The sequence below is a fragment of the Protomyctophum bolini genome, assembly GCF_963924005.1.
Source record: "Protomyctophum bolini genome assembly, chromosome: 7".
NCBI lineage: Eukaryota > Metazoa > Chordata > Actinopteri > Myctophiformes > Myctophidae > Protomyctophum > Protomyctophum bolini.
In genome coordinates this window covers 8,823,926-8,841,301 of record NC_137868.1, presented here as the reverse complement: position 1 = coordinate 8,841,301, position 17,376 = coordinate 8,823,926, and positions in this window count along the sequence as shown.

Below are 17,376 nucleotides of genomic sequence, written 5' to 3'. Positions count from 1 at the left end.
GCAGACATTTACACATGGATTTGTTGATATATCATTCACAGCCTGATTTACATCACATTTTATACCAAAAAAATGCCGAAAATTGGGTTTTTTATGCCTGTTGACACTATTTTCTGATTTGTGGAGTGATAATTAGAGATATCAAAAATCCCATGTGTAATTTTCTTTGTCTCTAATGTGTCAACAAAATGAAATGATCATTTTGAACCTGGCTTTATCCGATCTTCAGATTTATCGTCCCGAAATGTATGCAAATTAGCGCATATAATGCCTAATTTGCATATTTAAACATATCATTTCAGAAAACTTGTAATACAAAAAATCTTAGTTTTAATATAAGTAATCAACTGGAGAAGTTTCATTGTGATAGCTATTATTTAACTTTTTTTCCCTATTCACCTGGGGTGTCTCGCCTTAAGTCTCTCTCACGCGGCAGCGCCGTCGCGTTGATCAAAAGAATGCTTTAATTACACTCCAAGTAGCTGTTCATTTAGCAGCTACTCACAGTGCGCAGCAGAAACCATTGGCATGTTAATGGGCTATTTTATTGCCGTATCCTTAAGAAAGTAACATAACATTTCAATCAGTTGTGAACGTGCAATTACTGTAAACATTGTCGAATGAAAAGCAGACATTATCAGAAAACAATGTCGACATGTTGACCTCTGTGGCTTTCCCGGGGGAAATGTGTTGCAGCTGCTTAAATCCACATGCAGTGATTTGCGAGTCATATGTTCATGCAAATTTCATGCTCTTGTTAAAATAGTTCTGGTTGCACCCGGAGCTCCCATATTTTTTTGTATTCCGGGTAATATGATTGCTTGCTTTGTCTTTGTTTAATTTAAAACAAACAGTAAAATGTTTTATGGCTACGCTTCCATTTCAACATGTGCTTCAATAAATGCTGCACCAGCATGCTGCACTCACATGCAGTGCACTAGAACATGCCCACAGTCACCATGTGATGGCGTTGCAGAACTGATAACAGTCGAGTCCTGAGGAACTCTGAAGAGGTATAGATGACTTTCAGTCTCTCTCATGCAGTTTCCATTTGTCCTTTATCTGTGAAAAGTTCATAACACACGTGCACGCACACGCACACACACACACGCACACACACGCACACACACACACACACACACACACACACACACACACACACACACACACACACACACACACACACACACACACACGACACAATGTTTTCACTTGTTGTCGTTGTTGTTGTTATTAGATATATTTCAGGAAACACAAAGGTCATTATATCAGCAAGGGATTGAATGCTTAAGCGAAAATAGACTCCACTTTATTGGATGGCATGTCAGGGAGTGTTTATTTGACTCATTTGATGACAATGTGTGCCGTGTCATTAAATGACCGCAGGATGTCCTGTGCTTTTATGAGGTTCTTAGACAGGCTTGGGAAAAAAAGGAAAATGCATCCCGATTCTACCACGTGAGCGCAACGCTCCACATGTTTTTGGTATTCCGTTGTGTCTGTCCCAGAAGCAACACGGAAGGACCCAAACAAGAACTGCCAACACCGGTCAGGGCTCTTTTACTCTCGCTTTCATCTCCGGGGGTCAACATAGGTCAGCTGAGTTCCAAGGATTTTGCTTAGCCTGTGCTATGCAAAGAAAGCAGTTCTGTGAGATCTGAATTTGGTCCCTTTCAGTCCAATGCGGTGGTTATGTAAGCTCTACGCTTGACAAGAATAAGTGATGAGGAGGAAGAAGGGGTAAAGTAAAGGCCTTCCTCCAGTCGTGAGATATTCCTGCATTCCGCTCACGTGCTGATAAGCTCGTTGTTTGGTGAGCAAACTGGAGTAAAAGTAGCTGCAATAAAAGGATTGTGTGCCTTAAGTTGTATGCATAGGTATTTTATGTGACCGTACATTGCGGGAAGACCGATAAATGCGTGCTATCTCAACACGTGCCGTATCATTATCATTACGCAGCTGGTCACTTTGATGTTGACTGGTGTTGAGTCAGATAGATACGGTAAGGAATAGCGCCTCACTTCCTTGGAAGAGGAGAACTCCATTGAGACTGCGATACTGTAATTGCCTTATTAGCTTTTATGGAGCAAGCCAGATACAGTAACATATGGTCAACACTCGTTTGTGAAGAGAGAGAGAGAGAGAGAGAGAGATAGAGCTCATGTTGACCCTTTTGATTTTACGAAAGAATGTACAACTAACTGGGTGGCCAAGTGAGTTCTAAAGCTGTGTGTTCTGCAGCTCATCACTTAAAAAATAAAACATCATGTTGCTCATGATCAGTTCTTTAGCATTAGAAGCGAAGATGGTGTATTGTTGCATGTTAAGTACATTTTATGATATGACCGTGTCACTCTCCAACAATAACATGATGACTTGTGGCTTGAACATCAACAGGAAGAGACATGGCAACTTTTTATATAAGAAACACTTTCTTTGCAGGCTTCACAAATACAAATACACCCCACATGAAAATAACTGATTGAATGAAGCAATGGACATCAAACAAAAACATGACTCACAATGACATGCAAAACACTCTGACTCAAATAACAGCACAATTAGCACAACAATAAAGTATGAATTGAGTGTGCACCCTGGGGCATGCGGGGAAGTCCTTGTCAGTCAGCCACACTGACACACCCTGGGATAATACACAGCCAGGTAACCGGAACAGTGGGCCCCTGACTGGGCACCTGTGTTTTCCATGCTGTGCAGGTTCTGTTGTTGTTCCGTGATGTTGTTGTGTCTCCGTGAATATCGTGTGTCCGCTGTCCGTGTATATTCACGGGCCATCGTATCACGGAAAGGGAAACCATAAAGCTGGGTTGAAAACGCAGAGGTAGGGTTGGTGACGACTCGCGGCCGCGGAGCATGTGCGTATAGGCGGCGCTTCAGCATGGTGTCAGCATACAGTACGTCTATGACATGCCAACCTGAACTGCGTACAAAGATGATAGCCACACCTGAGGGGCTTAACTGTCCCCAGTAACCCATTCACTTCCTAGGTGACAGAGGCTTGGGTGTTCAGTGTGAGGGTTGCACTGGCGTGTGGGGTCACTCCGTATCCACCTGGGTTTATTCTATGCTGGTGAGGCGGCAATAAGGTTGCACATGTCAGAGAGTGTGGCCAGCATGGCGCATGCATGGCCCAGTCCATTTGCTACATGACTTTGGAAAGACCCCTTTCTTCTGTAATGGGTCACACCCACACTTGAGTGAGGAGGTTGTTTACATTTGTCGTCACTCGAGGTGGCTGGAGCGTTGCAAAGGCCAAATGGCATACGTTATAATTGCCGTAGTCCTTGGCCAATGGAGAAAACAGTCTTGGTTGGGAGTTGGGACAGGCTTCAAGGGCCAACGGCCGCTGCTAATTGTGCAGTGAGCTGCTGAGCCAGCTGGAACTGGAGATGTGGCAGAGTGAATTGTCAATGCGGGGAAGCAGGTTGTGTCACACAGCGTTCAGCTGCTAATTGTCCACACAGAACCACCAGCTTTTGTCCTTCTTCCTTTACCTGTACAACTGAGGTGGGCCAGATATTTTCTTCAGCAGCTAGCTGCCCTTTTGCCATCTACAGACTTCCAGATCGAAATGCATTTCATGACTTGACTTAATTGAGGAGCATGTGACAGACATACAGTAGGATGCTCAGAATACATTTTGATTGGCAGTGTCATCTTGAAATCCTTCAACGAGTTCTGTAACCTACCTTGTCCAGCTGATGACACAGTATACGAGGGTGTGCCCTACTATACTCAAACCATCATAAACTTCATTTTGACCTCGGACCAGTCTAGAATCCCAAGAAGTGGCGTCATTGACTGCAATTTAAGTCAAATTAAATGAATAAATCTATAGTCACAACACAATCAGATTCAAATCAATGAAACACGTAGTGAAGCACTACGTAAAATGGACAGGTCCAATGTTTTAACAATTATTTTGGGCTATTTATGCCTTTATTGATAGGTTGACAGGACATGGGGGGGGGGGGGGGGTGACATGCAGCAAAGGCCGTCACGGTCCGATGGTCGTGAGACTCATGACACAAACCTGCGACCCGCTGTCAGGCTACATTGAGCCTATATAGGTGCCCGGGCCTGGTCCAATGTTCTAAATTGCACATCGGCCGTGGAGGCCTGGTCTTGTTTTAAATCTGAATACTTGTCTGTGATTGATAGCATAGCACCCACAGAAGTTGTAAGGGTCAAAGCCCATACTGAACCTTGGATGAATGTAGACATCTTGAATGCTGTCAAACTCCGAAACTAAAACTGCTACAGGATAACCTGTAATGAGCAGAGCAGCTACTTGAAAAGATCAATAATGACGTGATGTAGTAAACACTTACCACATGATCTTCAATGAGAAAATTGGGGAAAATAAAAAACACCCAGAAGGCACTAAAACAAACAAACTAAAACCACAAACCTCAGCATACTTTCAAGTGGCTTGCTGACAAAGTGACAGTGGCGAACTCTTTTAACTGGGTTTTTTTTTGCAGCGTCAATTATTCAATTCTAAGCTGAAGGCGATTGTTTTGATAACACATCTGTCAATGGCAAAATGGCAAAATAAAAGCATGTATGCCCTCCCCCCCCATGCCGTCATGTGGCATCTAAGTAAACTTGATCATCATGATAAAAGGCACCACTCACTTCATACTAGTTTGATTTTGAATCATTGTTGCAACTTCACCTTCTTGAAGTGTGAACTGGTTCCTGTGGCTGTGTGCATGCCCGGATTAACCATAGTCCGCTATGTGCAGCTGCGCCGGGGCACTTGGCAAGGGCAAGGGAGGCCCCTTGGCAAGGAGGGCAAAACTGGTAGAAATTGAGGCGGTTATTCGCGCTACGCAAACTATGCAAACTACGCAAACTACGCAACTGGCCCCGAAGCTGCCCCGAAGCTGTGGAGATTTCCGGTTTGAGGGGGCCCCTGACGCCAGGGCGTCGCTTCCTCCTCCCGTCACAGTGTCGTGGGAGAACCCTGATGTAAACAAGTCAACTGTACCCATTCTACTAACAGTGAATAACATTTTCAATCAATCAATGTCATTACATCAATACAGTGTTCAATGTCGTGCAGGTGGTGTTGTCTGCTTGAATCATGTTGGTTTGTACTTGACTGAGTGAATGCAGCCACCAGCCCACCACTATGAAGCGAATTCATCCCAAAGGAGCTTAAAAGAAAAATAAACAAGAAATGACTTAGTCATCAGCTTGAGAAGTGTTTTTATTTTTTTTAAGATATATTTTTGTGGCTTTCGCCTTTATTGTATTATTTTTTTGTAGAGGGATAGAATCACAGTATAGGCTGGCAGGAAATGGGGAGAGATATGGGGGGGGGTGGGTGACATGCAGCAAGGGCCATCGGGATCGGGAGTCGAACGCGCAGCACTCTGCCAGACTGGATTACCAGCCAAGGTGCCTGGACCGCTGAGCCACGGCCCAGGCCAGCTTGAGAAGTGTTGAGAAGTAGGAGGAGCTGGGTGTTGAAGGCTGCTGCTATTGGTCTATTGGTACTGCATGGGGTTGCTGCTAGCAGAGCCATTGAAGGAGAGTTACGACATCTCTGTTCACTTCATGGGGCCAGTCCAATGGTCCAATTACATAGACTTCTATTGGCGAAGAGTGACAAAACACTGAACCGGAAGTTTACGGAATGCATTGGAGTCTATATGGGCTCGCGCGAGTACATGAACCACATGACCGGGCTGTTTTCTGCACCCTCATTGGCATAATAACTCCCCTTCAATGACTCTGGCTGCTAGCAACACTATTGTGTATATTGTGTTAGGGGTCGTTCACGCCTGCGCTATATGGGGGGGGGGCACTAAAAATGATCTGCACAGGGGCACTCATGGGTGTTAATACGGCCCTGCCTGTATGCAGGCGGCATTGTGGGTTTGGAATCAGCTGAGGCTCATGTGGCTGGCCTGGCCTTGCTCCCTAGCTGCGACCCAGGAAGGCTCAGCCACCACCATGCAGCCGCCTATAGCACCTACAACACATTCTTGCTTTATTCCCAAGCCAATCAGGACGAAATGTATCCCGGCCTCCACGCCAAATGAGGCTCACAGTCATAGTCATACTTGCACGTCTCCAAGTGCTCACTGACACATGGACCAAATCAATTATGCAAAATTCACTCCTTTCTTTCTCGTGCAGATAGAAAGACTTTAAACACATACACACACACACACACGTGCACGCGCATGCACATTCAGGGTGTATGCTTTACACACGCATGCGAGGCGAGCCCCGAGGGCTTGATGTCCAAAGACATGCATGTCAATTTGCATACCTAGATACTCTGCACCAAAGAGTGCTAGATCTACTGCGAACCCTCAGAACACACAGTCAGACATACACACCCTTCCCTCCAGACTGCCGTCACAGCGCTCCAAGCACAGCTGTCAAAACTCTGGGACTTCCAACACAACAATAGTGAGACGGGCAGGGAGAGCTGAGAGAGAGAGAGAGAGAGAGAGAGAGAGAGAGAGGGAGAGAGGAGAGAAAGGGGAGCAGAGCAGCAGTGTAGTCGATGCTGGAGGCATGGATGTGACATGGTGAACTGACACCTCAGGAACTCTCACATTCTCAGCAGTGGGCCTCTGTAAGCTGGCTGCACATTCCCTGCACCACTTCAACGGCACGATTTCATCCCCCTTTTTCACACCCATATGTCTATGTCTTTATTATGCTTTCTCTGTACATCCATTTGCATTATCATCTCTCTCTCACACACACACACACACGCACACACACACACACACACACACACACACACACACACACACACACACACACACACACACACACACACACACACACGTACATGCACATATGCACAGACACTATTTCTCCACCCTCTCTCTCCCTCCCTGGCTCTATCCATCGCAATAGCTCTAGCCCTCTCGTCCTCAAGTCACGATCGACCGGCCTCCCACAGCAGCTCCCATAACAGCTCTGCGTTAGACCTCCCACCATAACCCCCCCTAAGCCCCTATGCCTCCCATATGCGAGTCCAGTCCATATACGTCCAAGAGGATGAATAACATGCCACACCTTACGAACCGGGTCACGTCAAATTAAGGGGTTATTCTGGGAGCTCGTCCAAATCGTCGCCGAAATAATGCCAACTGATGATGACATGAAAATACACACTCGCTAAGACGTCCGTCCGTCCGTCCATCTGTCTGTAGCCTGCATGTGTGTGTGTGTGTGTGTGTGTGTGTGTGTGTGTGTGTGTGTGTGTGTGTGTGTGTGTGTGTGTGTGTGTGTATATCAGAGATTACTGAGACACTACACTGTCTATGCAATTGATGTATGTTTACCTTGCTTATAGTGTAAGTCGCTCTGGTAAAAACCTTCTATTGTAAATTGTAGTATACCGGTATGCTGTGTTGTCATAGAAATGGACATTTAATCTACACTCAGTGGGTGTAATGAGGATTATACAGTCTATTCACACAGTGCAGAGCATTTACAGCGTTAGGCCAGGCCTCTGCATTACCATACCAGGGGAAATCTAGCCCGCTGATCAATACATTAATTGGTGAGTGTGTTAATTTTACTCTACATTTCCTCTACTCTTATCTGAAATCTCTAGATCTGACATCTCTAGAAGGGGTTTAAGCAGATCTCTGTATCTTAAACGCCATCTCTCTGCCAGATAGTGCAGCGATATGTTTAGCACTGATAAGGTTGGACCCTGCTTGGACTTACAGACAATCATTTGGCAACTCCACTAGCATTCCAGGGAAGTTCATGGGAGCCAGTGATTTATTGTCAGGATGTGGCTGTATTCTAAGAGAGCCTAGGCTGCTGCTCTAGGCTGAAGGTAGCTTGGTTGTACAGCAGGTCAGCGAGATAGCGGAGCTATGTCTGAGATTCATTCCGGAAGTTCCCGAGAGGGTCATTGACTGGAAGGAGGTGCTAAGAGATCTGCATTTTGCAGGCTTTGATTCGCCGCTGTTGTGCAAACGTTTGGTTATTCCATTCTTTGTAATTCTTAGCTAATCTATATAACTTCACACAGCTCTCCTCATATAGGAGAGATGTGGACACCCCAAAAACAGGACACAACCAAGTCTATGGACTTGTTATGCTTGTTTCACTCACACAAGTGTGATTTTTATATGCACCCCCTTAATATGACTTAACAGCAAAACACACACACACACACACACACGTACACACGTACACAAGCACACACATTACACAAGCCAATGCCACAGCGACAGAACAAAGCATACATGCTAAACCAATCTCTATCCTCAATCTCTATAGGTTCTCTACAGAAGTGCTTGGCAGCTCAATGAGATGCCAAGCACTTCTGTAGTGCCTGCATGGAAACGGTGCGGTTTCACAATTCCAAAGATTAGGATTAAAATCTGCAGTTCCACCTCGACCACATTAAGTGGCTGTGGTGCACACATTAAACCCACCGGACCATAGAAACATACACAGTGGTTTAGCGCTGGGCCCTGGCCAAAACAAATGACTGCTTCAGGTGAAAACAAACCAGTGCCCATTTTTTCCATTTGCGAGTTTTCGGAGGCGACCTGCTCTCTCTCTCTCTCTCTCTCTCTCTCTCTCTCTCTCTCTCTCTCTCTCTCTCTCTCTCTCTCTGTGTGTGTGTGTGTGTGTGTGTGTGTGTGTGTGTGTGTGTGTGTGCGTGCGTTCGTGTGTGCCTCTCCGCCCTCTTTAACACTCTCTGGGCTTGTGAATTATTCAAAATGAGGGATTAATGTTTAGAATGGTCCTCCATAGACGGATCTGCTTCACAGGTGTTTTGGGCTTTAGAAGGTGGACTGACCCTTTTCAAAACCATTACCGCAGATATTTGTGACATAAAGTTATATGGAAACCGAGAAATTTGTCAACCGTGAAACCACAGAGGGGGGTGGAGGAGGGGAAGTGGAAATTTTCACATATTACCGCACCCCCACCCACCCCAATGCATGCCGACATGCACACACACATATGCACAATGACACACAATGACACACACTCAAGACTCATTCGCAAGCTCTCCTGGCGTTTGTCTACAATTGACCACAACTAGAGTAATACCACAATAAAAGTACAGGCTATACCCAGAGCAGCTATAAATCGTGCGCAGGGAATTCCACCTCTGCTATTTCACAGGGTCATTTCCCTGTATGCGGTTTCATATTCATATATTTATGTTTACGAGCCAGCAATACATATTATGGGCTATTAGAACGGCAGTGCACGAGATAAGGGCCCATATAATGGCCTAATATCTCCCCTGGGACTCTCAAGGGGGGTAAAGAAACAGCATACAAAATGAGAATTGACTTTTTTGTGGGTGGAGGAATTTTGTAATTGAAATACTGACACATGAGATGCAAAAATTAATCACGTTCAAAATGACAACGCAATTTCTGAGTTGCGAAAATTCAATACTATGTCGTTGCTGTTGGTTTGCTGCAAACATTGTAGCTAAAGTTGAAAGTTGAAATATGGGAAATATTTCAACTTTGTATGTTTTTGTGAGTACAGTATATGCCCTACTCCGTCGTACTCGCAAGCATAGATCGAATACGGTTACGTCTGTCTGCGGCTTATACTGTAAATATTGAACCAGTGAAAAGGATTAACTAAATAAATACTGGATATATTGGAACACATTTCCCGATAGCAACAATCTGTTCCTTTCTATATATTGCATTTATCTATGATACGCACTTCCCTAAAAAGGGAAATCAGGGTTTTCAGGGTTTTCACCGACACGCATACTATTACTTAAGGTAAACATCCTCCTGTCATCTTTGACGGATCACCTGAGTCTCACCTGAGGTAAGAGTGTGTGTGTGTGTGTGTGTGTGTGTGTGTGTGTGGGGGGGGGGGGGGGGGGGGGGGGGGGGGGGGGGGGGGGAAGGAGGAGGCTTCAATTAAGGGAACAATTGGTTTAGTCACACAATTATGAGCTCAGGGTGACTGAATGCAAAGGCCCTGAAGGTGGGGAGTCAGTTAGAAGATCTCTGGCATCTCATTCAAACGGGTCCACCGACCCGCCCACCCCCCCCCCCCCACTGCTCATTTACTGAGACCACCAACCGGGAGCACTGCCTTCCTGAAGTGAGCAACGACAGTTGAGTGGGTGGTAAAGAAGACACTCACATGTACAGTAGCCATGAGTGATTTAGATCTGAAAGCGGATGCTAGCTATAAGAACCACAGTTCTAACATGAGTAATGAGTGCATGCAGGGTTGTTGGGGGGCACAGCGTTGTGTATAATGTGACTCAACGGTCGGGTTGTGTCATTAATTAAAGCTCGTTGTTGACAGAGTTCCAAAATGAGCAATCGCGAGCACACATTTTACGATACAGTGGAGCAGCGACTATATTTTATACAACTTGCAACGACCACTTCCACACCTCCAATCTGTCATGATTTAAGAACGGTGCTTTGAGAAACTTTGAGGTTTGCTTTGAGGTTATATGATAGTCATAAAACTCATAATACTGGCGTAGTAAATTAAAATATATTAGACTATGACTTCCCTCAGTGACAGGGACTCTGCAGAGTTGTCATGGCTTTTGGTTAAATCAAAGTGGAGTTCACTTTACAGTAAAATATCTCTTTAGGTCACCTCTGGTATTAGCATATGCCAGACATCATTACCATGATGCCCTAATTACTGCATTGTGGATACGACCATAGCCCCCTTGAAGACATTTAATAGTGGCAATGGCAACCAAGAAAGAATGGGGTTTTTATGGTGTTGTAGGCTATGTCACATGAAGGTCATTTCTCAAAACATATACAGTTCTGACTCAGACTTGCAGCCATGCTGGGTATTTAAGTTCACAAATAAAAAGTCCATGACTACTTGCTACTGTGTCGCAAGACAAATTTCTGTGAAAGCTGATAATAAAGTAGTATTCCATCTCATCATCGTGTGAAAACCAATAGCTTTAATTGTGTTGTTAGGCTCATTTTTATGCATACAATTATAATCACTGCTTCTCCTTCGGTCATGGGGTTCATAATATAATACATACACAATATTCCAGTGAAATAATATTAATAATAATAATATGCTGAGCTCAAGGAAAAGCCCTGGATGAATGCTGCCGTAATCCTTTAAGTTATTGGTATGTATACAGTTTGTAGGACAGATTAGCTGATGAATTAATCATTCGATGTACTTATGTTTGTGAAATCCCTCTCACATGCCAGAGGGTCTCAGGACCCCAGCAACACATTATTACATTCCATCGGTCTCTCCTCCTCCTCCTCCTCCCCTCCTCCTCCTCCTCCTCCTCCTCCTACTCTCCTCCTTGTCTGTTTGTAGGTGATGCTGAGCTGAGCATGTTAACTGTAATTGACGGAGGACAATTTCCAATTCATTTTTCCAATAGACGTTTCAGAAAGTATTTATTTAAAGACCTTTTAAGCCAACAGACGAAAGCCGAACAAATAATTAGATAAAGTAAAAACAACAAAAGAAAAGTGTTGTAGGCCTACCCTGCCCTTTTCTTCTTCTTTCTAATTATTTATTTTGGGGGCGGGACTGCGACTCTCTATTTAGAGCTACATTCCCTGGAGGAAGCATGGCCTTAATTGATTGAGAGACCTTAAAGGATTGGTGCAGGTGATTGGTCATCATCCACGAAGAGTCGAAGACTCATTTATATCTCATCATACGACTGCGTCGCTCAACAGATTGATAATGAAGTTACTTATTAAGTTAGTTATGGAAATAAAGGCTGATTCATACTTAGTTGCGTGCCGGCGTTACTTGTGCACCCACACTAGCCAAGATCTAAGTTGTAGATCGGATATTGTCGGTGCGCGGCACGCAACCGAGTATAAATCATGGGGGTAGGCTTAACTGGTGCAGTATGCGAAGTTCTTGATTCTGTGGAGCCACACTTCCATGCTCAGGCTTTGCTTTGGCAACCGGGCTTATCCTTGGAGGGGAATGAACGTGCAAATGTGTTACAGGTGGGATTCATTAGGTTGAGACTTGGCACATTGGTACTTGCTCTGCATAATTGCCATGTTACAAAACCAGACGAATGCTATACTGTGTAGAGTGTAGATGTAGACACACACACACACACACACACCATGTGTGATGACACAAATGTGCACAAATAGATATATTTATGTGCCACACTTGTACTGTACAACTGGAACAACACACGTGCACGGCCGCACGTGCAAGCACATGCACACCACACACACACACACACACACACACACACACACACACGCACACACACACACACACACACACACACACACACACACACACACACACGCACGCACGCACGCACACGCACTCACTCTGTATAATATAGCAGAGATTTAAAAGGCAAAGGCTTCATTGCTCTCCTATGAGCCGTTCAAAAGAAAATACAGTATTAATCAGGCAGTTTCTGCCAAAGTTATTTCAAAGTCGATTAATATAGAAAAACATATAAATTTCATAAGATTATTTTTCCTATTTCTCTTCCATTTCCCTTGCCTCTCAGAAACACAGCCAAGCTGTTACTGTAACACTACAATTTCCAGATGTATAGAGACGTACATTGAACTCTATCCTTCAAAGTAAATGGTGAATTTATGTAGCGCCTTTACATCCAAGGCACTTTACAGAGATTGTGCATTACATTCGCCCACACACACCGATGCCTGGAGGAAACCATGGAAGGCACCAACCTGCACTTCGGGAGCAATTAGGAGTTCAGAGGCTTGCTCAAGGACACGTACGTCGACACTAACTCTGGGGGAGCCCGGGTTTGAACTGCAACCTTGTGGTTGCCATCCGGTCACTCTGCCCCTGAGCCACTGCCGCCCTGTACAGAATCCTGGTTGCTTATTGTTATTGTGTAAGACTAGACCGGTGCCCGGCTGTAGAGCACCGAGTCAGTATAACGATGGAAGTTGGAGATCCATGCCCCACCATACCCAGAGTACGTCCGTTCCACCCATCTGTCTTTTTATTTTTATCCATCCACTGTCTCTCTGTGTCCCTTTATTCCTAAAGAGTTCTGTGTCAGACATGCAAACATGGAAGTGTTGTGATGTCAGAACAGGCCAGCTCCATAATACTGGACGAGCCCCCATGTTATGACCTGGCCACAACAAAGGAGGAAGACACACGGCTGTTTAAAAGTGCACAAACCAATATGTATTTACATTACAACTTAAACTTAATCATGTGGGGTGTGTTAATCAGTGAAATCAGTAGTGTACTGTAGGTGAGTGGATGTGTGGTAGACCCTGGTAGGCCAAGCTACAGTCCAGAGCCCGGGCAGAGGCCTTTTGCGGCGGTTCTGGACAACTGTGGGTCCGACCGACTCAACACCGGGCACTGCACTCCCTGTGGGGGTGTGAAACGCGTGTGAAGTCGGTGGGGCTAACGGTTAACAGTCACTGTACATTACAGACGTACACGTACAGACATACAGAGACATGGTGCATTTATAGATAGATGCCTGTTGTGTTTTTGAGTTTGGCCGAATTGTGGCTTTGTGGTGATTTAGTGACAGCCTAGAATTAAGATCAATGTATAGGCCAATTCAACAGCTTATGACCCCCCGTGACCTCGTTCGTTTTGTACGGTGGCCATAAGGGAAGCAAAAGCACTTTGTTGTGCAATGTTGCTGAATGAATATGTAAGGGTTGCGGGGAAACTCGAGGTGTTCCATAGATCCTAATTACCACTGACTCGCACGATGCGTGGAATTCGTTTGCAGTGTTCAAACCAATAAAGCCTTGGGTGTTGTTGTACTAATAGGAACGGAAGTGGCTCTCCGTGGCTGTGTGCTTTCTGATTAGATTTGAGATTTTGAACCCTCTCTCTCTCACTCACTCACACACACACACACACACACACGCACATGCGCACGGTTAACACACTTCAGAGGAGGAATGTGAGTTCGTCCTCCCATTGGACACCAATGCGTCAGTCACAGCCATCCACCATCCACACCTGGTGATCAGGGAAGGGTGCGTCCAAATGACCCGCTTCCCAGACTCCACAGCCAGATAATTATTTCCAGTTGCAATTAGAATAACTGCAAGATTTTTTTTCCCTTCTCTCTCTCTCTCTCTCTCTCTCTCTTTCTCTCTCTCTCTCTCTCTCTGACCAAAAAGGGGATCAGCAAATATCCTTCCCCCTTATTTCGGCTTTTCTGACACGCTTGTGTAAATACCGTCCACCTGGTCATGGGAGTGCCTTTAGGGGAGCTATCAAAGCATTCATAAAAATCAAGATGTATGTGACATCCAGTGGATTTCCCCCCACGCCGCACGCGGCAGGCCAACTGGAGAGGGCCAGCGCCGGGGTAAAGTTTCCCCTCTCCTTCCCTCCCTGGCTAGCGGCTGACGCCTGATTGACTGTGATGGGCTTTTTTACGCGTTGCACGTGTTGTTCTGCTGCGGTGCCCCCACTCTTTCTCTGTCTCTCTCTCTCTCTCTCTCTCTCTCTCTCCCTCTCTCTCACTGCATCATCTGTCTTTTCAACATGTCTCTTTGGCTTCTGCGTAGACTCGTGTGTGTGCGCGTGCACGCGTGTGTGCGTGTTTGTGTGTGAGTGTGTGTGAGTGTGAGAAAGAGAGAGAACATATAGGCACATCTATTATGTATGTATTATATATATACCATACATAATTTCCATGGTCTACAAACTGAAGAGTTTTGCCTGTTCTTTTACTTTATGCGTTGAGCTTCGACATAAGTCTCTCAACACAAAGATCCCTTTACGTCTCACGCTTCGTTTACAGATTAGAGCCCGCGCCGGGTGTGTGTGAAAACACAGGGAAGCAGGAATCGGATATTAGAAGCATGACTGTGAATGAATATATCTGCATGTGTGTAGATTCATCAGCGCTGCCGAGTCCCAGTTGCAGTTGCGTGTTAAACACTTACGAAGTCAAGGCCGATGACACGCACGCTCATATCTGGAGATCAGAAACTCCGGGAACTTCCGGGCAGTCTTCCACAATGGAAGACTGCCTGACTCCTGTGTTCGACCCCGGTGAGGCCTGATTGCTCTGCCTGAAAATGGCAAGAACAACTGCGAGAATTAACACTTCAATGAAGAAGGGTCACGGTTTCAGGGAGGCTTATACAAGGAACAGAGAGGAACTCACACAAGGGCCGGTGTTCATGCCTTTTTGGTTAAAAAAGGCACATTTGTTCTGTACTGTCAATGAACCTCAATCGTCTATTTCATGAGATAAGTGCCCAAACAAGAGAAAAGCAGATGCCAGCCGCATGAAACATGCCACAGTGTTTTATGTATTGAGCTATATGTCCTTACTTACTACTCAACTCTAAAAAAATATATACTCTCTAAATAGTCTCTAAATAAATCCCTTAGTGAACACAGGGGGGGAAATGGTCTGAACGGAAACTTAATTGATACCATCCTCGAACCAGGCTCAACAAATTAAAATATCCTCCTTCCATCCTGCAGGGTAAGCAACACACCTGTAGGGGTCAGTGTTTGTTTCATTCAAATAGAGAGACACCGGCCACAACTGCAGCATATGGTGCAGGTGAGAGGAAGGACTGCTGTGGCCAGCCTGCAGCGATGGCTACATACTTTCCATTCTTTAATGAAGCCCTTCACTGACTAAGATACTTGAAACACAATCACACACATGCACACGGCACCGCACGTAGACACACACACGCGCACGCACACACACACACACACACACACACACACACACACACACACACACACACACACACGCACACACTTTCCGTTGGGGCACAAGCTCCTGATAATAGACTCTACACCGGGGGCCTGTGAAGTATTTAGAAATGCCAAGCTGCTGCGAGGGTGCAGACATTTGAAGGACACTAATGTAGGAGCTGAGGTCTAATATAAACAGCATTACTCACATGAAAGCTCTGCCTCGGCCATTAGGCCTTTCTGGAGAGGTGGCACTTCTCAACCGGCTCCCTAATGGCACTTGTCGTTTTAAACACGCAGAACTGTGTATACGCCGATTCCTTTGCAACCTTATCCCCGCAGAATCCAAATCTAGGGCATTAGAGCTTTTTTATTTTCTTCCCTCCCCTTCTTCTCTCAGTGCATAACAATTAACGGTGAAACGGTTTATCGGTCTTTGTTGTATAGGCCTACATTAACGTTTTCCCAATCTACTAAATCTTAACATATACTCATCATAACAGTCTGTGTTCAAGCCTTTCCTATAGGGCTCAAAGCGTATATGCTTCTTTCTTTACATTTAAACATGCCTGTTATACCATAATAACAATCAATGCTCAGCCGAGAACCATAGCAGCTGTTCAAATACGTTCTCCATTCCATCGTGAAATACAGAATTGCACTTTTTTCTTCTTCTTTTCTATTTGGAGCCTGTAACTTACAACCACCCAGAGAATATGGCAGGCCAATGGATACGTCTCTCATGAAATTATTAATCCTACAGAAACTCTGGATCGCCAACTACATAAGTGGGAGAAGCTGTTGAACTCAAATCATCTTGTGTGGCATAAAACACACCAGATCTGACCACTGTCAGCAACAGTATAACATGGCTGTCCCACCGGCAGCTATAATATGGAACACCAAGCACGGCAAAACATCCTTTTAATCTTTGAGGAAGATCCAATCGGAAGAAGAACTGGGGGAGGAACATGAAAGGGAGGCGATATACGCGATGAATAACACATTTTGTTTCTGGCCTCGGCCACAGCCGGCCCACTCCGTAAGAAATTAAAACAAAAGAAACTGTTTTCAGAGTTGGAGACGGCAATGATGAATTAGATTTTAGTTTGTTTCGGGGCCGGTTAGAAGAAGTAATGTAATCTAGCCTTGTATAACGGTATGGTTTCGATCAGTGAACCGTGCCGATGGCCAAGTTGGTGTTACTAGGCTGTTTTTGGCGTCTTCTCCCCACATCCATCTTGTCAACACATTGACCAAGTTCCCCTCGTGCTGCTGCTGGTGACTCGAGAGCTTTTAGATAGATCAAATCCACAAGCTCACAATGCTGTCACACCGCAGCGACTTTAGTGAGCTTTCACATTGGCTATTTTAGGTCATGGGACACCGTTGTATGACTAAGTATAAATCAGGCCTTTGAGGATCGCCAACATCGATCACCACTTCGCCGAGGAGGAAATACAAGACAATGAACTCCTTTTAATTGCCTTTCATTCTTTTTTTCCCGTTGTTGTTTCATATTAATGGATTTTGGTGTCCGTACAAAAAGAAGAGAAGGAGAAATGCGCTACGGCAAAGCCCATGGGCCCATTAATTCAACCCTGCACAGGTTATACACTCCAGATGACCCCATTAGTTTACTGCTAGCACATAATACTACGCAACAAAACAATGCTATCA